The sequence below is a fragment of the Ambystoma mexicanum genome, unplaced genomic scaffold (genome assembly GCF_040938575.1).
Source record: "Ambystoma mexicanum isolate Mex_15411 unplaced genomic scaffold, UKY_AmexF1_1 Mex_scaf34, whole genome shotgun sequence".
Classification (NCBI taxonomy): Eukaryota; Metazoa; Chordata; class Amphibia; order Caudata; family Ambystomatidae; genus Ambystoma; species Ambystoma mexicanum.
In genome coordinates, this window is record NW_027182449.1 from 1,253,536 (window position 1) to 1,275,927 (window position 22,392).

The 22,392-nt window shown below is 54.3% G+C and overlaps 5 non-coding genes and 2 pseudogenes across 5 annotated transcripts; all 7 read left to right on the top strand.

Annotated features, from left to right (window-relative positions):
* Positions 1-218: 218 nt before the first annotated feature.
* On the top strand, positions 219-337 carry LOC138558785 (5S ribosomal RNA). Its single transcript, XR_011298904.1, has one exon. It is a non-coding gene; the product is annotated as a 5S ribosomal RNA (ribosomal RNA).
* A 2,801-nt stretch (positions 338-3,138) lies between these two features.
* On the top strand, positions 3,139-3,247 carry LOC138559076 (5S ribosomal RNA; annotated as a pseudogene).
* A 3,120-nt stretch (positions 3,248-6,367) lies between these two features.
* LOC138558786 (5S ribosomal RNA) lies at positions 6,368-6,486 on the top strand. The gene has a single exon (XR_011298905.1). It is a non-coding gene; the product is annotated as a 5S ribosomal RNA (ribosomal RNA).
* Positions 6,487-9,611: 3,125 nt separating this feature from the next.
* On the top strand, positions 9,612-9,740 carry LOC138559018 (5S ribosomal RNA; annotated as a pseudogene).
* A 4,424-nt stretch (positions 9,741-14,164) lies between these two features.
* On the top strand, positions 14,165-14,283 carry LOC138558787 (5S ribosomal RNA). The gene has a single exon (XR_011298906.1). It is a non-coding gene; the product is annotated as a 5S ribosomal RNA (ribosomal RNA).
* Positions 14,284-18,707: 4,424 nt separating this feature from the next.
* LOC138558788 (5S ribosomal RNA) lies at positions 18,708-18,826 on the top strand. The gene has a single exon (XR_011298907.1). It is a non-coding gene; the product is annotated as a 5S ribosomal RNA (ribosomal RNA).
* Positions 18,827-20,977: 2,151 nt separating this feature from the next.
* LOC138558789 (5S ribosomal RNA) lies at positions 20,978-21,096 on the top strand. Its single transcript, XR_011298908.1, has one exon. It is a non-coding gene; the product is annotated as a 5S ribosomal RNA (ribosomal RNA).
* Positions 21,097-22,392: the final 1,296 nt, after the last annotated feature.

The following is a 22,392-nucleotide window of genomic DNA, read 5'->3' on the forward strand; positions in this document are numbered from 1 at the left end:
ACACTTTCTTTGCAAACATGAGTAGGCAAGTGGGTATTTCAAAAGTGGGTGCATGGAGCTGCTCGTTGCTTTTCCAAGCTGGCAGCTGTGGCTCCTGAGCTTGAGGCAAAAAGAAGGGCAGAAGCACACTGCAGAGGACAGCGTTCAGCCTTGCAAGAGGGCAGTGGACGTCGGAGGAGCCGACACAGCACAAGAGGCTCGGAATCGGCGCACTCTTCGCCTACGGCCATACCACCCTGAATGCGCCCGATCTCGTCCGATCTCGGAAGCTAAGCAGGGTCGGGCCTGGTTAGTACTTGGATGGGAGACCGCCTGGGAATACCAGGTGCTGTAGGCATTTTGCTACTCTGTGCCCGATAGGCGGCGTTCGTCTTCTCCGTCTTGAACTACATTTTTCCTCCATTCCGCTTTTAATTTTAACAAACACGGCGCGTGAAAAAGGAACAGGGGCAGACAGCAGCCCTCGCTCCAATGCAGAGCCCCGTCAGAGGCGGACACGTTGTCGCCAAACTAACTTGGAGCAGCAGCAGCAGCAGCAGGAGACTGAAGCCAGGGCAGCAGCTTGCCGCCTCGGGTGGGTGGATGCAGCCAGAAAGGGCCACTCGTGTCCCTGGCAAAGCACCTCCAGCGTCTCCCCGTTTTCTCTCCAGTGGACGCGCAAGGCCCCCTACAGCTAGGGGAGGCAAGTGGATGGGCCTCATCTGCATATGTGGGCTCTAGAGGAAGAGTGCACCCTGGGAGACAAGGGGACACCTGGAGCGGGAAGTGCTCACGGGGGAGAAGTGCCTACAAGAGGCAGGAAGGGAGGGAGGCCACATCATGCCTCTCCATAGCCAGGCCTCTGGATGATGGGGCAGAAGCGGCCGTCACCCTAAGCTTCCTAGAAGTCCCAGCTGGGCCCCATGCTACCTAATATCTCGCCTGATCGAGCCTGGTCGAGCACTGGTCGAGCCTTCAGCCAAGGGACACAGGAGCCAAGGGGTCTGGCCTCGAGCCTTCAACCGAGGGACCCAGGAGCCCAGGGTCTGGCCTCAGTGCTTCCCAAGTCGGCCTTCAGCTGAAGCCTGCCTGGGCTGGGAGCCTCAGCTGCTGTTCCTGGGTGTGCTTCTTTCCTGCATGTGAAGGCCACCAGCGGCGAAGGTTGCCCTCCGCCTTCCAAGGAGTCGAGGGGATAGAAGCAGGAAAATTGTGTGTGTGTTTATTTCTTCTTTTTTAGAGATTCTTTCTATTTTTGTAAGGAACTGACGCCTGGGTGAGTGCTAGTGTGGCTTGAGGTAAATTCACGGGCAGCTTCTTTGCAAACTTTTGCCAAACCAACTTGGGGCAGCAGTGGGGTAGAGAGTCAGCCTTCTGCTGATGCCTGCCTAGGCGTGGCTGGGCTGGGGGCCTCAGCTGCTGTTACTGGGCCTGCTTCTTTCCTGGACTTGTAGGCCACCAGCCGGAGAAAGTAAGGGCCTCAACCAACATCGCCCTCTGCCTTCCAAAGAGTCGAGGAGTCCCCAGCAGGAAAATTGTGTGTGTGTTTATTTCTTCTTTTTTAGAGATGCTTTCTATTTTTGTAAGGAACCGACGCCTGGGTGAGTGCTAGTGTGGCTTGAGGTAAATTTACGGGCAGCTTCTTTGCAAACTTTTGCCAAACCAACTTGGGGCAGCACTGGGGTAGAGAGTCAGCCTTCCGCTGATGCCTGCCTAGGCGTGGCTGGGCTGGGGGCCTCAGTTGCTGTTACTGGGCCTGCTTCTTTCCTGGACTTGTAGGCCGCCAGCCTGAGAAGGTAAGGCCTCAACCAACATCGCCCTCTGCCTTCCAAAGAGTCGAGGAGACCGCAGCAGGAAAATTGTGTGTGTGTTTATTTCTTCTTTTTTTAGAGGTGCTTTCTATTTTTGTAAGGAACTGACGCCTGGGTGAGTGCTAGTGTGGCGTGAGTTAAATTTACAGGCATCTTCTTTGCAAACTTTTGCCAAACCAACTTGGGGCAGCAGTGGGGTAGAGAGTCAGCCTTCTGCTGATGCCTGCCTAGGCGTGGCTGGGCTGGGGGCCTCAGCTGCTGTTACTGGGCCTGCTTCTTTCCTGGACTTGTAGGCCACCAGCCGGAGAAAGTAAGGGCCTCAACCAACATCGCCCTCTGCCTTCCAAAGAGTCGAGGAGTCCCCAGCAGGAAAATTGTGTGTGTGTTTATTTCTTCTTTTTTAGAGATGCTTTCTATTTTTGTAAGGAACCGACGCCTGGGTGAGTGCTAGTGTGGCTTGAGGTAAATTTACGGGCAGCTTCTTTGCAAACTTTTGCCAAAACAACTTGGGGCAGCACTGGGGTAGAGAGTCAGCCTTCCGCTGATGCCTGCCTAGGCGTGGCTGGGCTGGGGGCCTCAGTTGCTGTTACTGGGCCTGCTTCTTTCCTGGACTTGTAGGCCGCCAGCCTGAGAAGGTAAGGCCTCAACCAACATCGCCCTCTGCCTTCCAAAGAGTCGAGGAGACCGCAGCAGGAAAATTGTGTGTGTGTTTATTTCTTCTTTTTTTAGAGGTGCTTTCTATTTTTGTAAGGAACTGACGCCTGGGTGAGTGCTAGTGTGGCTTGAGGTAAATTCACGGGCAGCTTCTTTGCAAACTTTTGCCAAACCAACTTGGGGCAGCAGTGGGGTAGAGAGTCAGCCTTAAGCTGATGCCTGCCTGGGCTGGGCTGGGCTGGGGGCCTCAGCTGCTGTTACTGGGCCTGCTTCTTTCCTGGACTTGTAGGTCACCAGCCCGATATGGTAAGGGCCTCAACCAACATCACCCTCTGCCTTCCAAAGCGTCGAGGAGCCCCCAGCAGGAAAATTGTGTGTGTGTTTATTTCCATCTTTCTTTCCGAGTTTTTTTTTAAAGTTTTGTAAGGAACGGATGCTTGGGTGAGTGAGTGCAAGTGTGGCTTGGCCTGAATTTACAGACACTTTCTTTGCAAACATGAGTAGGCAAGTGGGTATTTCAAAAGTGGGTGCATGGAGCTGCTCGTTGCTTTTCCAAGCTGGCAGCTGTGGCTCCTGAGCTTGAGGCAAAAAGAAGGGCAGAAGCACACTGCAGAGGACAGCGTTCAGCCTTGCAAGAGGGCAGTGGACGTCGGAGGAGCCGACACAGCACAAGAGGCTCGGAATCGGCGCACTCTTCGCCTACGGCCATACCACCCTGAATGCGTCCGATCTCGGAAGCTAAGCAGGGTCGGGCCTGGTTAGTACTTGGATGGGAGACCGCCTGGGAATACCAGGTGCTGTAGGCATTTTGCTACTCTGTGCCCGATAGGCGGCGTTCGTCTTCTCCGTCTTGAACTACATTTTTCCTCCATTCCGCTTTTAATTTTAACAAACACGGCGCGTGAAAAAGGCACAGGGGCAGACAGCAGCCCTCGCTCCAATGCAGAGCCCCGTCAGAGGCGGACACGTTGTCGCCAAACTAACTTGGAGCAGCAGCAGCAGGAGACTGAAGCCAGGGCAGCAGCTTGCCGCCTCGGGTGGGTGGATGCAGCCAGAAAGGGCCACTCGTGTCCCTGGCAAAGCACCTCCAGCGTCTCCCCGTTTTCTCTCCAGTGGACGCGCAAGGCCCCCTACAGCTAGGGGAGGCAAGTGGATGGGCCTCATCTGCATATGTGGGCTCTAGAGGAAGAGTGCACCCTGGGAGACAAGGGGACACCTGGAGCGGGAAGTGCTCACGGGGGAGAAGTGCCTACAAGAGGCAGGAAGGGAGGGAGGCCACATCATGCCTCTCCATAGCCAGGCCTCTGGATGATGGGGCAGAAGCGGCCGTCACCCTAAGCTTCCTAGAAGTCCCAGCTGGGCCCCATGCTACCTAATATCTCGCCTGATCGAGCCTGGTCGAGCACTGGTCGAGCCTTCAGCCAAGGGACACAGGAGCCAAGGGGTCTGGCCTCGAGCCTTCAGCCGAGGGACCCAGGAGCCCAGGGTCTGGCCTCAGTGCTTCCCAAGTCGGCCTTCAGCTGAAGCCTGCCTGGGCTGGGAGCCTCAGCTGCTGTTCCTGGGTGTGCTTCTTTCCTGCATGTGAAGGCCACCAGCGGCGAAGGTTGCCCTCCGCCTTCTAAGGAGTCGAGGAGACCGCAGCAGGAAAATTGTGTGTGTGTTTATTTCTTCTTTTTTTAGAGGTGCTTTCTATTTTTGCAAGGAACTGACGCCTGGATGAGTGCTAGTGTGGCTTGAGGTAAATTCACGGGCAGCTTCTTTGCAAACTTTTGCCAAACCAACTTGGGGCAGCAGTGGGGTAGAGAGTCAGCCTTCTGCTGATGCCTGCCTAGGCGTGGCTGGGCTGGGGGCCTCAGCTGCTGTTACTGGGCCTGCTTCTTTCCTGGACTTGTAGGCCACCAGCCGGAGAAAGTAAGGGCCTCAACCAACATCGCCCTCTGCCTTCCAAAGAGTCGAGGAGTCCCCAGCAGGAAAATTGTGTGTGTGTTTATTTCTTCTTTTTTAGAGATGCTTTCTATTTTTGTAAGGAAACGACGCCTGGGTGAGTGCTAGTGTGGCGTGAGCTAAATTTACAGGCATCTTCTTTGCAAACTTTTGCCAAACCAACTTGGAGCAGCAGTGGGGTAGAGAGTCAGCCTTCTGCTGATGCCTGCCTGGGCTGGGCTGGTCTGGGGGCCTCAGCTGCTGTTACTGGGCCTGCTTCTTTCCTGGACTTGTAGGCCACCAGCCCGAGAAGGTAAGGGCCTCAACCAACATCGCCCTCTGCCTTCCAAAGAGTCGAGGTGTCCCCAGCAGGAAAATTGTGTGTGTGTATTTCTTCTTTTTTTAGAGATGCTTTCTATTTTTGTAAGGAACCGACGCCTGGGTGAGTGCTAGTGTGGCTTGAGGTAAATTTACGGGCAGCTTCTTTGCAAACTTTTGCCAAACCAACTTGGGGCAGCACTGGGGTAGAGAGTCAGCCTTCCGCTGATGCCTGCCTAGGCGTGGCTGGGCTGGGGGCCTCAGTTGCTGTTACTGGGCCTGCTTCTTTCCTGGACTTGTAGGCCGCCAGCCTGAGAAGGTAAGGCCTCAACCAACATCGCCCTCTGCCTTCCAAAGAGTCGAGGAGACCGCAGCAGGAAAATTGTGTGTGTGTTTATTTCTTCTTTTTTTAGAGGTGCTTTCTATTTTTGTAAGGAACTGACGCCTGGGTGAGTGCTAGTGTGGCGTGAGTTAAATTTACAGGCATCTTCTTTGCAAACTTTTGCCAAACCAACTTGGGGCAGCAGTGGGGTAGAGAGTCAGCCTTCTGCTGATGCCTGCCTAGGCGTGGCTGGGCTGGGGGCCTCAGCTGCTGTTACTGGGCCTGCTTCTTTCCTGGACTTGTAGGCCACCAGCCGGAGAAAGTAAGGGCCTCAACCAACATCGCCCTCTGCCTTCCAAAGAGTCGAGGAGTCCCCAGCAGGAAAATTGTGTGTGTGTTTATTTCTTCTTTTTTAGAGATGCTTTCTATTTTTGTAAGGAACCGACGCCTGGGTGAGTGCTAGTGTGGCTTGAGGTAAATTTACGGGCAGCTTCTTTGCAAACTTTTGCCAAAACAACTTGGGGCAGCACTGGGGTAGAGAGTCAGCCTTCCGCTGATGCCTGCCTAGGCGTGGCTGGGCTGGGGGCCTCAGTTGCTGTTACTGGGCCTGCTTCTTTCCTGGACTTGTAGGCCGCCAGCCTGAGAAGGTAAGGCCTCAACCAACATCGCCCTCTGCCTTCCAAAGAGTCGAGGAGACCGCAGCAGGAAAATTGTGTGTGTGTTTATTTCTTCTTTTTTTAGAGGTGCTTTCTATTTTTGTAAGGAACTGACGCCTGGGTGAGTGCTAGTGTGGCTTGAGGTAAATTCACGGGCAGCTTCTTTGCAAACTTTTGCCAAACCAACTTGGGGCAGCAGTGGGGTAGAGAGTCAGCCTTAAGCTGATGCCTGCCTGGGCTGGGCTGGGCTGGGGGCCTCAGCTGCTGTTACTGGGCCTGCTTCTTTCCTGGACTTGTAGGTCACCAGCCCGATATGGTAAGGGCCTCAACCAACATCACCCTCTGCCTTCCAAAGCGTCGAGGAGCCCCCAGCAGGAAAATTGTGTGTGTGTTTATTTCCATCTTTCTTTCCGAGTTTTTTTTTAAAGTTTTGTAAGGAACGGATGCTTGGGTGAGTGAGTGCAAGTGTGGCTTGGCCTGAATTTACAGACACTTTCTTTGCAAACATGAGTAGGCAAGTGGGTATTTCAAAAGTGGGTGCATGGAGCTGCTCGTTGCTTTTCCAAGCTGGCAGCTGTGGCTCCTGAGCTTGAGGCAAAAAGAAGGGCAGAAGCACACTGCAGAGGACAGCGTTCAGCCTTGCAAGAGGGCAGTGGACGTCGGAGGAGCCGACACAGCACAAGAGGCTCGGAATCGGCGCACTCTTCGCCTACGGCCATACCACCCTGAATGCGCCCGATCTCGTCCGATCTCGGAAGCTAAGCAGGGTCGGGCCTGGTTAGTACTTGGATGGGAGACCGCCTGGGAATACCAGGTGCTGTAGGCATTTTGCTACTCTGTGCCCGATAGGCGGAGTTCGTCTTCTCCGTCTTGAACTACATTTTTCCTCCATTCCGCTTTTAATTTTAACAAACACGGCGCGTGAAAAAGGCACAGGGGCAGACAGCAGCCCTCGCTCCAATGCAGAGCCCCGTCAGAGGCGGACACGTTGTCGCCAAACTAACTTGGAGCAGCAGCAGCAGCAGCAGGAGACTGAAGCCAGGGCAGCAGCTTGCCGCCTCGGGTGGGTGGATGCAGCCAGAAAGGGCCACTCGTGTCCCTGGCAAAGCACCTCCAGCGTCTCCCCGTTTTCTCTCCAGTGGACGCGCAAGGCCCCCTACAGCTAGGGGAGGCAAGTGGATGGGCCTCATCTGCATATGTGGGCTCTAGAGGAAGAGTGCACCCTGGGAGACAAGGGGACACCTGGAGCGGGAAGTGCTCACGGGGGAGAAGTGCCTACAAGAGGCAGGAAGGGAGGGAGGCCACATCATGCCTCTCCATAGCCAGGCCTCTGGATGATGGGGCAGAAGCGGCCGTCACCCTAAGCTTCCTAGAAGTCCCAGCTGGGCCCCATGCTACCTAATATCTCGCCTGATCGAGCCTGGTCGAGCACTGGTCGAGCCTTCAGCCAAGGGACACAGGAGCCAAGGGGTCTGGCCTCGAGCCTTCAACCGAGGGACCCAGGAGCCCAGGGTCTGGCCTCAGTGCTTCCCAAGTCGGCCTTCAGCTGAAGCCTGCCTGGGCTGGGAGCCTCAGCTGCTGTTCCTGGGTGTGCTTCTTTCCTGCATGTGAAGGCCACCAGCGGCGAAGGTTGCCCTCCGCCTTCCAAGGAGTCGAGGGGATAGAAGCAGGAAAATTGTGTGTGTGTTTATTTCTTCTTTTTTAGAGATTCTTTCTATTTTTGTAAGGAACTGACGCTTGGGTGAGTGCTAGTGTGGCTTGAGGTAAATTCACGGGCAGCTTCTTTGCAAACTTTTGCCAAACCAACTTGGGGCAGCAGTGGGGTAGAGAGTCAGCCTTCTGCTGATGCCTGCCTAGGCGTGGCTGGGCTGGGGGCCTCAGCTGCTGTTACTGGGCCTGCTTCTTTCCTGGACTTGTAGGCCACCAGCCGGAGAAAGTAAGGGCCTCAACCAACATCGCCCTCTGCCTTCCAAAGAGTCGAGGAGTCCCCAGCAGGAAAATTGTGTGTGTGTTTATTTCTTCTTTTTTAGAGATGCTTTCTATTTTTGTAAGGAAACGACGCCTGGGTGAGTGCTAGTGTGGCGTGAGCTAAATTTACAGGCATCTTCTTTGCAAACTTTTGCCAAACCAACTTGGAGCAGCAGTGGGGTAGAGAGTCAGCCTTCTGCTGATGCCTGCCTGGGCTGGGCTGGTCTGGGGGCCTCAGCTGCTGTTACTGGGCCTGCTTCTTTCCTGGACTTGTAGGCCACCAGCCCGAGAAGGTAAGGGCCTCAACCAACATCGCCCTCTGCCTTCCAAAGAGTCGAGGTGTCCCCAGCAGGAAAATTGTGTGTGTGTATTTCTTCTTTTTTTAGAGATGCTTTCTATTTTTGTAAGGAACCGACGCCTGGGTGAGTGCTAGTGTGGCTTGAGGTAAATTTACGGGCAGCTTCTTTGCAAACTTTTGCCAAACCAACTTGGGGCAGCACTGGGGTAGAGAGTCAGCCTTCCGCTGATGCCTGCCTAGGCGTGGCTGGGCTGGGGGCCTCAGTTGCTGTTACTGGGCCTGCTTCTTTCCTGGACTTGTAGGCCGCCAGCCTGAGAAGGTAAGGCCTCAACCAACATCGCCCTCTGCCTTCCAAAGAGTCGAGGAGACCGCAGCAGGAAAATTGTGTGTGTGTTTATTTCTTCTTTTTTTAGAGGTGCTTTCTATTTTTGTAAGGAACTGACGCCTGGGTGAGTGCTAGTGTGGCGTGAGTTAAATTTACAGGCATCTTCTTTGCAAACTTTTGCCAAACCAACTTGGGGCAGCAGTGGGGTAGAGAGTCAGCCTTCTGCTGATGCCTGCCTAGGCGTGGCTGGGCTGGGGGCCTCAGCTGCTGTTACTGGGCCTGCTTCTTTCCTGGACTTGTAGGCCACCAGCCGGAGAAAGTAAGGGCCTCAACCAACATCGCCCTCTGCCTTCCAAAGAGTCGAGGAGTCCCCAGCAGGAAAATTGTGTGTGTGTTTATTTCTTCTTTTTTAGAGATGCTTTCTATTTTTGTAAGGAACCGACGCCTGGGTGAGTGCTAGTGTGGCTTGAGGTAAATTTACGGGCAGCTTCTTTGCAAACTTTTGCCAAAACAACTTGGGGCAGCACTGGGGTAGAGAGTCAGCCTTCCGCTGATGCCTGCCTAGGCGTGGCTGGGCTGGGGGCCTCAGTTGCTGTTACTGGGCCTGCTTCTTTCCTGGACTTGTAGGCCGCCAGCCTGAGAAGGTAAGGCCTCAACCAACATCGCCCTCTGCCTTCCAAAGAGTCGAGGAGACCGCAGCAGGAAAATTGTGTGTGTGTTTATTTCTTCTTTTTTTAGAGGTGCTTTCTATTTTTGTAAGGAACTGACGCCTGGGTGAGTGCTAGTGTGGCTTGAGGTAAATTCACGGGCAGCTTCTTTGCAAACTTTTGCCAAACCAACTTGGGGCAGCAGTGGGGTAGAGAGTCAGCCTTAAGCTGATGCCTGCCTGGGCTGGGCTGGGCTGGGGGCCTCAGCTGCTGTTACTGGGCCTGCTTCTTTCCTGGACTTGTAGGTCACCAGCCCGATATGGTAAGGGCCTCAACCAACATCACCCTCTGCCTTCCAAAGCGTCGAGGAGCCCCCAGCAGGAAAATTGTGTGTGTGTTTATTTCCATCTTTCTTTCCGAGTTTTTTTTTAAAGTTTTGTAAGGAACGGATGCTTGGGTGAGTGAGTGCAAGTGTGGCTTGGCCTGAATTTACAGACACTTTCTTTGCAAACATGAGTAGGCAAGTGGGTATTTCAAAAGTGGGTGCATGGAGCTGCTCGTTGCTTTTCCAAGCTGGCAGCTGTGGCTCCTGAGCTTGAGGCAAAAAGAAGGGCAGAAGCACACTGCAGAGGACAGCGTTCAGCCTTGCAAGAGGGCAGTGGACGTCGGAGGAGCCGACACAGCACAAGAGGCTCGGAATCGGCGCACTCTTCGCCTACGGCCATACCACCCTGAATGCGCCCGATCTCGCCCGATCTCGTCCGATCTCGGAAGCTAAGCAGGGTCGGGCCTGGTTAGTACTTGGATGGGAGACCGCCTGGGAATACCAGGTGCTGTAGGCATTTTGCTACTCTGTGCCCGATAGGCGGCGTTCGTCTTCTCCGTCTTGAACTACATTTTTCCTCCATTCCGCTTTTAATTTTAACAAACACGGCGCGTGAAAAAGGCACAGGGGCAGACAGCAGCCCTCGCTCCAATGCAGAGCCCCGTCAGAGGCGGACACGTTGTCGCCAAACTAACTTGGAGCAGCAGCAGCAGCAGCAGGAGACTGAAGCCAGGGCAGCAGCTTGCCGCCTCGGGTGGGTGGATGCAGCCAGAAAGGGCCACTCGTGTCCCTGGCAAAGCACCTCCAGCGTCTCCCCGTTTTCTCTCCAGTGGACGCGCAAGGCCCCCTACAGCTAGGGGAGGCAAGTGGATGGGCCTCATCTGCATATGTGGGCTCTAGAGGAAGAGTGCACCCTGGGAGACAAGGGGACACCTGGAGCGGGAAGTGCTCACGGGGGAGAAGTGCCTACAAGAGGCAGGAAGGGAGGGAGGCCACATCATGCCTCTCCATAGCCAGGCCTCTGGATGATGGGGCAGAAGCGGCCGTCACCCTAAGCTTCCTAGAAGTCCCAGCTGGGCCCCATGCTACCTAATATCTCGCCTGATCGAGCCTGGTCGAGCACTGGTCGAGCCTTCAGCCAAGGGACACAGGAGCCAAGGGGTCTGGCCTCGAGCCTTCAACCGAGGGACCCAGGAGCCCAGGGTCTGGCCTCAGTGCTTCCCAAGTCGGCCTTCAGCTGAAGCCTGCCTGGGCTGGGAGCCTCAGCTGCTGTTCCTGGGTGTGCTTCTTTCCTGCATGTGAAGGCCACCAGCGGCGAAGGTTGCCCTCCGCCTTCCAAGGAGTCGAGGGGATAGAAGCAGGAAAATTGTGTGTGTGTTTATTTCTTCTTTTTTAGAGATTCTTTCTATTTTTGTAAGGAACTGACGCTTGGGTGAGTGCTAGTGTGGCTTGAGGTAAATTCACGGGCAGCTTCTTTGCAAACTTTTGCCAAACCAACTTGGGGCAGCAGTGGGGTAGAGAGTCAGCCTTCTGCTGATGCCTGCCTAGGCGTGGCTGGGCTGGGGGCCTCAGCTGCTGTTACTGGGCCTGCTTCTTTCCTGGACTTGTAGGCCACCAGCCGGAGAAAGTAAGGGCCTCAACCAACATCGCCCTCTGCCTTCCAAAGAGTCGAGGAGTCCCCAGCAGGAAAATTGTGTGTGTGTTTATTTCTTCTTTTTTAGAGATGCTTTCTATTTTTGTAAGGAAACGACGCCTGGGTGAGTGCTAGTGTGGCGTGAGCTAAATTTACAGGCATCTTCTTTGCAAACTTTTGCCAAACCAACTTGGAGCAGCAGTGGGGTAGAGAGTCAGCCTTCTGCTGATGCCTGCCTGGGCTGGGCTGGTCTGGGGGCCTCAGCTGCTGTTACTGGGCCTGCTTCTTTCCTGGACTTGTAGGCCACCAGCCCGAGAAGGTAAGGGCCTCAACCAACATCGCCCTCTGCCTTCCAAAGAGTCGAGGTGTCCCCAGCAGGAAAATTGTGTGTGTGTATTTCTTCTTTTTTTAGAGATGCTTTCTATTTTTGTAAGGAACCGACGCCTGGGTGAGTGCTAGTGTGGCTTGAGGTAAATTTACGGGCAGCTTCTTTGCAAACTTTTGCCAAACCAACTTGGGGCAGCACTGGGGTAGAGAGTCAGCCTTCCGCTGATGCCTGCCTAGGCGTGGCTGGGCTGGGGGCCTCAGTTGCTGTTACTGGGCCTGCTTCTTTCCTGGACTTGTAGGCCGCCAGCCTGAGAAGGTAAGGCCTCAACCAACATCGCCCTCTGCCTTCCAAAGAGTCGAGGAGACCGCAGCAGGAAAATTGTGTGTGTGTTTATTTCTTCTTTTTTTAGAGGTGCTTTCTATTTTTGTAAGGAACTGACGCCTGGGTGAGTGCTAGTGTGGCGTGAGTTAAATTTACAGGCATCTTCTTTGCAAACTTTTGCCAAACCAACTTGGGGCAGCAGTGGGGTAGAGAGTCAGCCTTCTGCTGATGCCTGCCTAGGCGTGGCTGGGCTGGGGGCCTCAGCTGCTGTTACTGGGCCTGCTTCTTTCCTGGACTTGTAGGCCACCAGCCGGAGAAAGTAAGGGCCTCAACCAACATCGCCCTCTGCCTTCCAAAGAGTCGAGGAGTCCCCAGCAGGAAAATTGTGTGTGTGTTTATTTCTTCTTTTTTAGAGATGCTTTCTATTTTTGTAAGGAACCGACGCCTGGGTGAGTGCTAGTGTGGCTTGAGGTAAATTTACGGGCAGCTTCTTTGCAAACTTTTGCCAAAACAACTTGGGGCAGCACTGGGGTAGAGAGTCAGCCTTCCGCTGATGCCTGCCTAGGCGTGTCTGGGCTGGGGGCCTCAGTTGCTGTTACTGGGCCTGCTTCTTTCCTGGACTTGTAGGCCGCCAGCCTGAGAAGGTAAGGCCTCAACCAACATCGCCCTCTGCCTTCCAAAGAGTCGAGGAGACCGCAGCAGGAAAATTGTGTGTGTGTTTATTTCTTCTTTTTTTAGAGGTGCTTTCTATTTTTGTAAGGAACTGACGCCTGGGTGAGTGCTAGTGTGGCTTGAGGTAAATTCACGGGCAGCTTCTTTGCAAACTTTTGCCAAACCAACTTGGGGCAGCAGTGGGGTAGAGAGTCAGCCTTAAGCTGATGCCTGCCTGGGCTGGGCTGGGCTGGGGGCCTCAGCTGCTGTTACTGGGCCTGCTTCTTTCCTGGACTTGTAGGTCACCAGCCCGATATGGTAAGGGCCTCAACCAACATCACCCTCTGCCTTCCAAAGCGTCGAGGAGCCCCCAGCAGGAAAATTGTGTGTGTGTATTTCTTCTTTTTTTAGAGATGCTTTCTATTTTTGCAAGGAACCGACGCCTGGGTGAGTGCTAGTGTGGCTTGAGGTAAATTTACGGGCAGCTTCTTTGCAAACTTTTGCCAAAACAACTTGGGGCAGCACTGGGGTAGAGAGTCAGCCTTCCGCTGATGCCTGCCTAGGCGTGGCTGGGCTGGGGGCCTCAGTTGCTGTTACTGGGCCTGCTTCTTTCCTGGACTTGTAGGCCGCCAGCCTGAGAAGGTAAGGCCTCAACCAACATCGCCCTCTGCCTTCCAAAGAGTCGAGGAGACCGCAGCAGGAAAATTGTGTGTGTGTTTATTTCTTCTTTTTTTAGAGGTGCTTTCTATTTTTGTAAGGAACTGACGCCTGGGTGAGTGCTAGTGTGGCGTGAGTTAAATTTACAGGCATCTTCTTTGCAAACTTTTGCCAAACCAACTTGGGGCAGCAGTGGGGTAGAGAGTCAGCCTTCTGCTGATGCCTGCCTAGGCGTGGCTGGGCTGGGGGCCTCAGCTGCTGTTACTGGGCCTGCTTCTTTCCTGGACTTGTAGGCCACCAGCCGGAGAAAGTAAGGGCCTCAACCAACATCGCCCTCTGCCTTCCAAAGAGTCGAGGAGTCCCCAGCAGGAAAATTGTGTGTGTGTTTATTTCTTCTTTTTTAGAGATGCTTTCTATTTTTGTAAGGAACCGACGCCTGGGTGAGTGCTAGTGTGGCTTGAGGTAAATTTACGGGCAGCTTCTTTGCAAACTTTTGCCAAAACAACTTGGGGCAGCACTGGGGTAGAGAGTCAGCCTTCCGCTGATGCCTGCCTAGGCGTGGCTGGGCTGGGGGCCTCAGTTGCTGTTACTGGGCCTGCTTCTTTCCTGGACTTGTAGGCCGCCAGCCTGAGAAGGTAAGGCCTCAACCAACATCGCCCTCTGCCTTCCAAAGAGTCGAGGAGACCGCAGCAGGAAAATTGTGTGTGTGTTTATTTCTTCTTTTTTTAGAGGTGCTTTCTATTTTTGTAAGGAACTGACGCCTGGGTGAGTGCTAGTGTGGCTTGAGGTAAATTCACGGGCAGCTTCTTTGCAAACTTTTGCCAAACCAACTTGGGGCAGCAGTGGGGTAGAGAGTCAGCCTTAAGCTGATGCCTGCCTGGGCTGGGCTGGGCTGGGGGCCTCAGCTGCTGTTACTGGGCCTGCTTCTTTCCTGGACTTGTAGGTCACCAGCCCGATATGGTAAGAGCCTCAACCAACATCACCCTCTGCCTTCCAAAGCGTCGAGGAGCCCCCAGCAGGAAAATTGTGTGTGTGTTTATTTCCATCTTTCTTTCCGAGTTTTTTTTTAAAGTTTTGTAAGGAACGGATGCTTGGGTGAGTGAGTGCAAGTGTGGCTTGGCCTGAATTTACAGACACTTTCTTTGCAAACATGAGTAGGCAAGTGGGTATTTCAAAAGTGGGTGCATGGAGCTGCTCGTTGCTTTTCCAAGCTGGCAGCTGTGGCTCCTGAGCTTGAGGCAAAAAGAAGGGCAGAAGCACACTGCAGAGGACAGCGTTCAGCCTTGCAAGAGGGCAGTGGACGTCGGAGGAGCCGACACAGCACAAGAGGCTCGGAATCGGCGCACTCTTCGCCTACGGCCATACCACCCTGAATGCGCCCGATCTCGTCCGATCTCGGAAGCTAAGCAGGGTCGGGCCTGGTTAGTACTTGGATGGGAGACCGCCTGGGAATACCAGGTGCTGTAGGCATTTTGCTACTCTGTGCCCGATAGGCGGCGTTCGTCTTCTCCGTCTTGAACTACATTTTTCCTCCATTCCGCTTTTAATTTTAACAAACACGGCGCGTGAAAAAGGCACAGGGGCAGACAGCAGCCCTCGCTCCAATGCAGAGCCCCGTCAGAGGCGGACACGTTGTCGCCAAACTAACTTGGAGCAGCAGCAGCAGCAGCAGGAGACTGAAGCCAGGGCAGCAGCTTGCCGCCTCGGGTGGGTGGATGCAGCCAGAAAGGGCCACTCGTGTCCCTGGCAAAGCACCTCCAGCGTCTCCCCGTTTTCTCTCCAGTGGACGCGCAAGGCCCCCTACAGCTAGGGGAGGCAAGTGGATGGGCCTCATCTGCATATGTGGGCTCTAGAGGAAGAGTGCACCCTGGGAGACAAGGGGACACCTGGAGCGGGAAGTGCTCACGGGGGAGAAGTGCCTACAAGAGGCAGGAAGGGAGGGAGGCCACATCATGCCTCTCCATAGCCAGGCCTCTGGATGATGGGGCAGAAGCGGCCGTCACCCTAAGCTTCCTAGAAGTCCCAGCTGGGCCCCATGCTACCTAATATCTCGCCTGATCGAGCCTGGTCGAGCACTGGTCGAGCCTTCAGCCAAGGGACACAGGAGCCAAGGGGTCTGGCCTCGAGCCTTCAACCGAGGGACCCAGGAGCCCAGGGTCTGGCCTCAGTGCTTCCCAAGTCGGCCTTCAGCTGAAGCCTGCCTGGGCTGGGAGCCTCAGCTGCTGTTCCTGGGTGTGCTTCTTTCCTGCATGTGAAGGCCACCAGCGGCGAAGGTTGCCCTCCGCCTTCCAAGGAGTCGAGGGGATAGAAGCAGGAAAATTGTGTGTGTGTTTATTTCTTCTTTTTTAGAGATTCTTTCTATTTTTGTAAGGAACTGACGCTTGGGTGAGTGCTAGTGTGGCTTGAGGTAAATTCACGGGCAGCTTCTTTGCAAACTTTTGCCAAACCAACTTGGGGCAGCAGTGGGGTAGAGAGTCAGCCTTCTGCTGATGCCTGCCTAGGCGTGGCTGGGCTGGGGGCCTCAGCTGCTGTTACTGGGCCTGCTTCTTTCCTGGACTTGTAGGCCACCAGCCGGAGAAAGTAAGGGCCTCAACCAACATCGCCCTCTGCCTTCCAAAGAGTCGAGGAGTCCCCAGCAGGAAAATTGTGTGTGTGTTTATTTCTTCTTTTTTAGAGATGCTTTCTATTTTTGTAAGGAAACGACGCCTGGGTGAGTGCTAGTGTGGCGTGAGCTAAATTTACAGGCATCTTCTTTGCAAACTTTTGCCAAACCAACTTGGAGCAGCAGTGGGGTAGAGAGTCAGCCTTCTGCTGATGCCTGCCTGGGCTGGGCTGGTCTGGGGGCCTCAGCTGCTGTTACTGGGCCTGCTTCTTTCCTGGACTTGTAGGCCACCAGCCCGAGAAGGTAAGGGCCTCAACCAACATCGCCCTCTGCCTTCCAAAGAGTCGAGGTGTCCCCAGCAGGAAAATTGTGTGTGTGTATTTCTTCTTTTTTTAGAGATGCTTTCTATTTTTGTAAGGAACCGACGCCTGGGTGAGTGCTAGTGTGGCTTGAGGTAAATTTACGGGCAGCTTCTTTGCAAACTTTTGCCAAACCAACTTGGGGCAGCACTGGGGTAGAGAGTCAGCCTTCCGCTGATGCCTGCCTAGGCGTGGCTGGGCTGGGGGCCTCAGTTGCTGTTACTGGGCCTGCTTCTTTCCTGGACTTGTAGGCCGCCAGCCTGAGAAGGTAAGGCCTCAACCAACATCGCCCTCTGCCTTCCAAAGAGTCGAGGAGACCGCAGCAGGAAAATTGTGTGTGTGTTTATTTCTTCTTTTTTTAGAGGTGCTTTCTATTTTTGTAAGGAACTGACGCCTGGGTGAGTGCTAGTGTGGCGTGAGTTAAATTTACAGGCATCTTCTTTGCAAACTTTTGCCAAACCAACTTGGGGCAGCAGTGGGGTAGAGAGTCAGCCTTCTGCTGATGCCTGCCTAGGCGTGGCTGGGCTGGGGGCCTCAGCTGCTGTTACTGGGCCTGCTTCTTTCCTGGACTTGTAGGCCACCAGCCGGAGAAAGTAAGGGCCTCAACCAACATCGCCCTCTGCCTTCCAAAGAGTCGAGGAGTCCCCAGCAGGAAAATTGTGTGTGTGTTTATTTCTTCTTTTTTAGAGATGCTTTCTATTTTTGTAAGGAACCGACGCCTGGGTGAGTGCTAGTGTGGCTTGAGGTAAATTTACGGGCAGCTTCTTTGCAAACTTTTGCCAAAACAACTTGGGGCAGCACTGGGGTAGAGAGTCAGCCTTCCGCTGATGCCTGCCTAGGCGTGGCTGGGCTGGGGGCCTCAGTTGCTGTTACTGGGCCTGCTTCTTTCCTGGACTTGTAGGCCGCCAGCCTGAGAAGGTAAGGCCTCAACCAACATCGCCCTCTGCCTTCCAAAGAGTCGAGGAGACCGCAGCAGGAAAATTGTGTGTGTGTTTATTTCTTCTTTTTTTAGAGGTGCTTTCTATTTTTGTAAGGAACTGACGCCTGGGTGAGTGCTAGTGTGGCTTGAGGTAAATTCACGGGCAGCTTCTTTGCAAACTTTTGCCAAACCAACTTGGGGCAGCAGTGGGGTAGAGAGTCAGCCTTAAGCTGATGCCTGCCTGGGCTGGGCTGGGCTGGGGGCCTCAGCTGCTGTTACTGGGCCTGCTTCTTTCCTGGACTTGTAGGTCACCAGCCCGATATGGTAAGGGCCTCAACCAACATCACCCTCTGCCTTCCAAAGCGTCGAGGAGCCCCCAGCAGGAAAATTGTGTGTGTGTATTTCTTCTTTTTTTAGAGATGCTTTCTATTTTTGTAAGGAACCGACGCCTGGGTGAGTGCTAGTGTGGCTTGAGGTAAATTTACGGGCAGCTTCTTTGCAAACTTTTGCCAAAACAACTTGGGGCAGCACTGGGGTAGAGAGTCAGCCTTCCGCTGATGCCTGCCTAGGCGTGGCTGGGCTGGGGGCCTCAGTTGCTGTTACTGGGCCTGCTTCTTTCCTGGACTTGTAGGCCGCCAGCCTGAGAAGGTAAGGCCTCAACCAACATCGCCCTCTGCCTTCCAAAGAGTCGAGGAGACCGCAGCAGGAAAATTGTGTGTGTGTTTATTTCTTCTTTTTTTAGAGGTGCTTTCTATTTTTGTAAGGAACTGACGCCTGGGTGAGTGCTAGTGTGGCGTGAGTTAAATTTACAGGCATCTTCTTTGCAAACTTTTGCCAAACCAACTTGGGGCAGCAGTGGGGTAGAGAGTCAGCCTTCTGCTGATGCCTGCCTAGGCGTGGCTGGGCTGGGGGCCTCAGCTGCTGTTACTGGGCCTGCTTCTTTCCTGGACTTGTAGGCCACCAGCCGGAGAAAGTAAGGGCCTCAACCAACATCGCCCTCTGCCTTCCAAAGAGTCGAGGAGTCCCCAGCAGGAAAATTGTGTGTGTGTTTATTTCTTCTTTTTTAGAGATGCTTTCTATTTTTGTAAGGAACCGACGCCTGGGTGAGTGCTAGTGTGGCTTGAGGTAAATTTACGGGCAGCTTCTTTGCAAACTTTTGCCAAAACAACTTGGGGCAGCACTGGGGTAGAGAGTCAGCCTTCCGCTGATGCCTGCCTAGGCGTGGCTGGGCTGGGGGCCTCAGTTGCTGTTACTGGGCCTGCTTCTTTCCTGGACTTGTAGGCCGCCAGCCTGAGAAGGTAAGGCCTCAACCAACATCGCCCTCTGCCTTCCAAAGAGTCGAGGAGACCGCAGCAGGAAAATTGTGTGTGTGTTTATTTCTTCTTTTTTTAGAGGTGCTTTCTATTTTTGTAAGGAACTGACGCCTGGGTGAGTGCTAGTGTGGCTTGAGGTAAATTCACGGGCAGCTTCTTTGCAAACTTTTGCCAAACCAACTTGGGGCAGCAGTGGGGTAGAGAGTCAGCCTTAAGCTGATGCCTGCCTGGGCTGGGCTGGGCTGGGGGCCTCAGCTGCTGTTACTGGGCCTGCTTCTTTCCTGGACTTGTAGGTCACCAGCCCGATATGGTAAGGGCCTCAACCAACATCACCCTCTGCCTTCCAAAGCGTCGAGGAGCCCCCAGCAGGAAAATTGTGTGTGTGTTTATTTCCATCTTTCTTTCCGAGTTTTTTTTTAAAGTTTTGTAAGGAACGGATGCTTGGGTGAGTGAGTGCAAGTGTGGCTTGGCCTGAATTTACAGACACTTTCTTTGCAAACATGAGTAGGCAAGTGGGTATTTCAAAAGTGGGTGCATGGAGCTGCTCGTTGCTTTTCCAAGCTGGCAGCTGTGGCTCCTGAGCTTGAGGCAAAAAGAAGGGCAGAAGCACACTGCAGAGGACAGCGTTCAGCCTTGCAAGAGGGCAGTGGACGTCGGAGGAGCCGACACAGCACAAGAGGCTCGGAATCGGCGCACTCTTCGCCTACGGCCATACCACCCTGAATGCGCCCGATCTCGTCCGATCTCGGAAGCTAAGCAGGGTCGGGCCTGGTTAGTACTTGGATGGGAGACCGCCTGGGAATACCAGGTGCTGTAGGCATTTTGCTACTCTGTGCCCGATAGGCGGCGTTCGTCTTCTCCGTCTTGAACTACATTTTTCCTCCATTCCGCTTTTAATTTTAACAAACACGGCGCGTGAAAAAGGCACAGGGGCAGACAGCAGCCCTCGCTCCAATGCAGAGCCCCGTCAGAGGCGGACACGTTGTCGCCAAACTAACTTGGAGCAGCAGCAGCAGCAGCAGGAGACTGAAGCCAGGGCAGCAGCTTGCCGCCTCGGGTGGGTGGATGCAGCCAGAAAGGGCCACTCGTGTCCCTGGCAAAGCACCTCCAGCGTCTCCCCGTTTTCTCTCCAGTGGACGCGCAAGGCCCCCTACAGCTAGGGGAGGCAAGTGGATGGGCCTCATCTGCATATGTGGGCTCTAGAGGAAGAGTGCACCCTGGGAGACAAGGGGACACCTGGAGCGGGAAGTGCTCACGGGGGAGAAGTGCCTACAAGAGGCAGGAAGGGAGGGAGGCCACATCATGCCTCTCCATAGCCAGGCCTCTGGATGATGGGGCAGAAGCGGCCGTCACCCTAAGCTTCCTAGAAGTCCCAGCTGGGCCCCATGCTACCTAATATCTCGCCTGATCGAGCCTGGTCGAGCACTGGTCGAGCCTTCAGCCAAGGGACACAGGAGCCAAGGGGTCTGGCCTCGAGCCTTCAACCGAGGGACCCAGGAGCCCAGGGTCTGGCCTCAGTGCTTCCCAAGTCGGCCTTCAGCTGAAGCCTGCCTGGGCTGGGAGCCTCAGCTGCTGTTCCTGGGTGTGCTTCTTTCCTGCATGTGAAGGCCACCAGCGGCGAAGGTTGCCCTCCGCCTTCCAAGGAGTCGAGGGGATAGAAGCAGGAAAATTGTGTGTGTGTTTATTTCTTCTTTTTTAGAGATTCTTTCTATTTTTGTAAGGAACTGACGCCTGGGTGAGTGCTAGTGTGGCTTGAGGTAAATTCACGGGCAGCTTCTTTGCAAACTTTTGCCAAACCAACTTGGGGCAGCAGTGGGGTAGAGAGTCAGCCTTCTGCTGATGCCTGCCTAGGCGTGGCTGGGCTGGGGGCCTCAGCTGCTGTTACTGGGCCTGCTTCTTTCCTGGACTTGTAGGCCACCAGCCGGAGAAAGTAAGGGCCTCAACCAACATCGCCCTCTGCCTTCCAAAGAGTCGAGGAGTCCCCAGCAGGAAAATTGTGTGTGTGTTTATTTCTTCTTTTTTAGAGATGCTTTCTATTTTTGTAAGGAACCGACGCCTGGGTGAGTGCTAGTGTGGCTTGAGGTAAATTTACGGGCAGCTTCTTTGCAAACTTTTGCCAAAACAACTTGGGGCAGCACTGGGGTAGAGAGTCAGCCTTCCGCTGATGCCTGCCTAGGCGTGGCTGGGCTGGGGGCCTCAGTTGCTGTTACTGGGCCTGCTTCTTTCCTGGACTTGTAGGCCGCCAGCCTGAGAAGGTAAGGCCTCAACCAACATCGCCCTCTGCCTTCCAAAGAGTCGAGGAGACCGCAGCAGGAAAATTGTGTGTGTGTTTATTTCTTCTTTTTTTAGAGGTGCTTTCTATTTTTGTAAGGAACTGACGCCTGGGTGAGTGCTAGTGTGGCTTGAGGTAAATTCACGGGCAGCTTCTTTGCAAACTTTTGCCAAACCAACTTGGGGCAGCAGTGGGGTAGAGAGTCAGCCTTAAGCTGATGCCTGCCTGGGCTGGGCTGGGCTGGGGGCCTCAGCTGCTGTTACTGGGCCTGCTTCTTTCCTGGACTTGTAGGTCACCAGCCCGATATGGTAAGGGCCTCAACCAACATCACCCTCTGCCTTCCAAAGCGTCGAGGAGCCCCCAGCAGGAAAATTGTGTGTGTGTTTATTTCCATCTTTCTTTCCGAGTTTTTTTTTAAAGTTTTGTAAGGAACGGATGCTTGGGTGAGTGAGTGCAAGTGTGGCTTGGCCTGAATTTACAGACACTTTCTTTGCAAACATGAGTAGGCAAGTGGGTATTTCAAAAGTGGGTGCATGGAGCTGCTCGTTGCTTTTCCAAGCTGGCAGCTGTGGCTCCTGAGCTTGAGGCAAAAAGAAGGGCAGAAGCACACTGCAGAGGACAGCGTTCAGCCTTGCAAGAGGGCAGTGGACGTCGGAGGAGCCGACACAGCACAAGAGGCTCGGAATCGGCGCACTCTTCGCCTACGGCCATACCACCCTGAATGCGCCCGATCTCGTCCGATCTCGGAAGCTAAGCAGGGTCGGGCCTGGTTAGTACTTGGATGGGAGACCGCCTGGGAATACCAGGTGCTGTAGGCATTTTGCTACTCTGTGCCCGATAGGCGGCGTTCGTCTTCTCCGTCTTGAACTACATTTTTCCTCCATTCCGCTTTTAATTTTAACAAACACGGCGCGTGAAAAAGGCACAGGGGCAGACAGCAGCCCTCGCTCCAATGCAGAGCCCCGTCAGAGGCGGACACGTTGTCGCCAAACTAACTTGGAGCAGCAGCAGCAGCAGCAGGAGACTGAAGCCAGGGCAGCAGCTTGCCGCCTCGGGTGGGTGGATGCAGCCAGAAAGGGCCACTCGTGTCCCTGGCAAAGCACCTCCAGCGTCTCCCCGTTTTCTCTCCAGTGGACGCGCAAGGCCCCCTACAGCTAGGGGAGGCAAGTGGATGGGCCTCATCTGCATATGTGGGCTCTAGAGGAAGAGTGCACCCTGGGAGACAAGGGGACACCTGGAGCGGGAAGTGCTCACGGGGGAGAAGTGCCTACAAGAGGCAGGAAGGGAGGGAGGCCACATCATGCCTCTCCATAGCCAGGCCTCTGGATGATGGGGCAGAAGCGGCCGTCACCCTAAGCTTCCTAGAAGTCCCAGCTGGGCCCCATGCTACCTAATATCTCGCCTGATCGAGCCTGGTCGAGCACTGGTCGAGCCTTCAGCCAAGGGACACAGGAGCCAAGGGGTCTGGCCTCGAGCCTTCAACCGAGGGACCCAGGAGCCCAGGGTCTGGCCTCAGTGCTTCCCAAGTCGGCCTTCAGCTGAAGCCTGCCTGGGCTGGGAGCCTCAGCTGCTGTTCCTGGGTGTGCTTCTTTCCTGCATGTGAAGGCCACCAGCGGCGAAGGTTGCCCTCCGCCTTCCAAGGAGTCGAGGGGATAGAAGCAGGAAAATTGTGTGTGTGTTTATTTCTTCTTTTTTAGAGATTCTTTCTATTTTTGTAAGGAACTGACGCCTGGGTGAGTGCTAGTGTGGCTTGAGGTAAATTCACGGGCAGCTTCTTTGCAAACTTTTGCCAAACCAACTTGGGGCAGCAGTGGGGTAGAGAGTCAGCCTTCTGCTGATGCCTGCCTAGGCGTGGCTGGGCTGGGGGCCTCAGCTGCTGTTACTGGGCCTGCTTCTTTCCTGGACTTGTAGGCCACCAGCCGGAGAAAGTAAGGGCCTCAACCAACATCGCCCTCTGCCTTCCAAAGAGTCGAGGAGTCCCCAGCAGGAAAATTGTGTGTGTGTTTATTTCTTCTTTTTTAGAGATGCTTTCTATTTTTGTAAGGAAACGACGCCTGGGTGAGTGCTAGTGTGGCGTGAGCTAAATTTACAGGCATCTTCTTTGCAAACTTTTG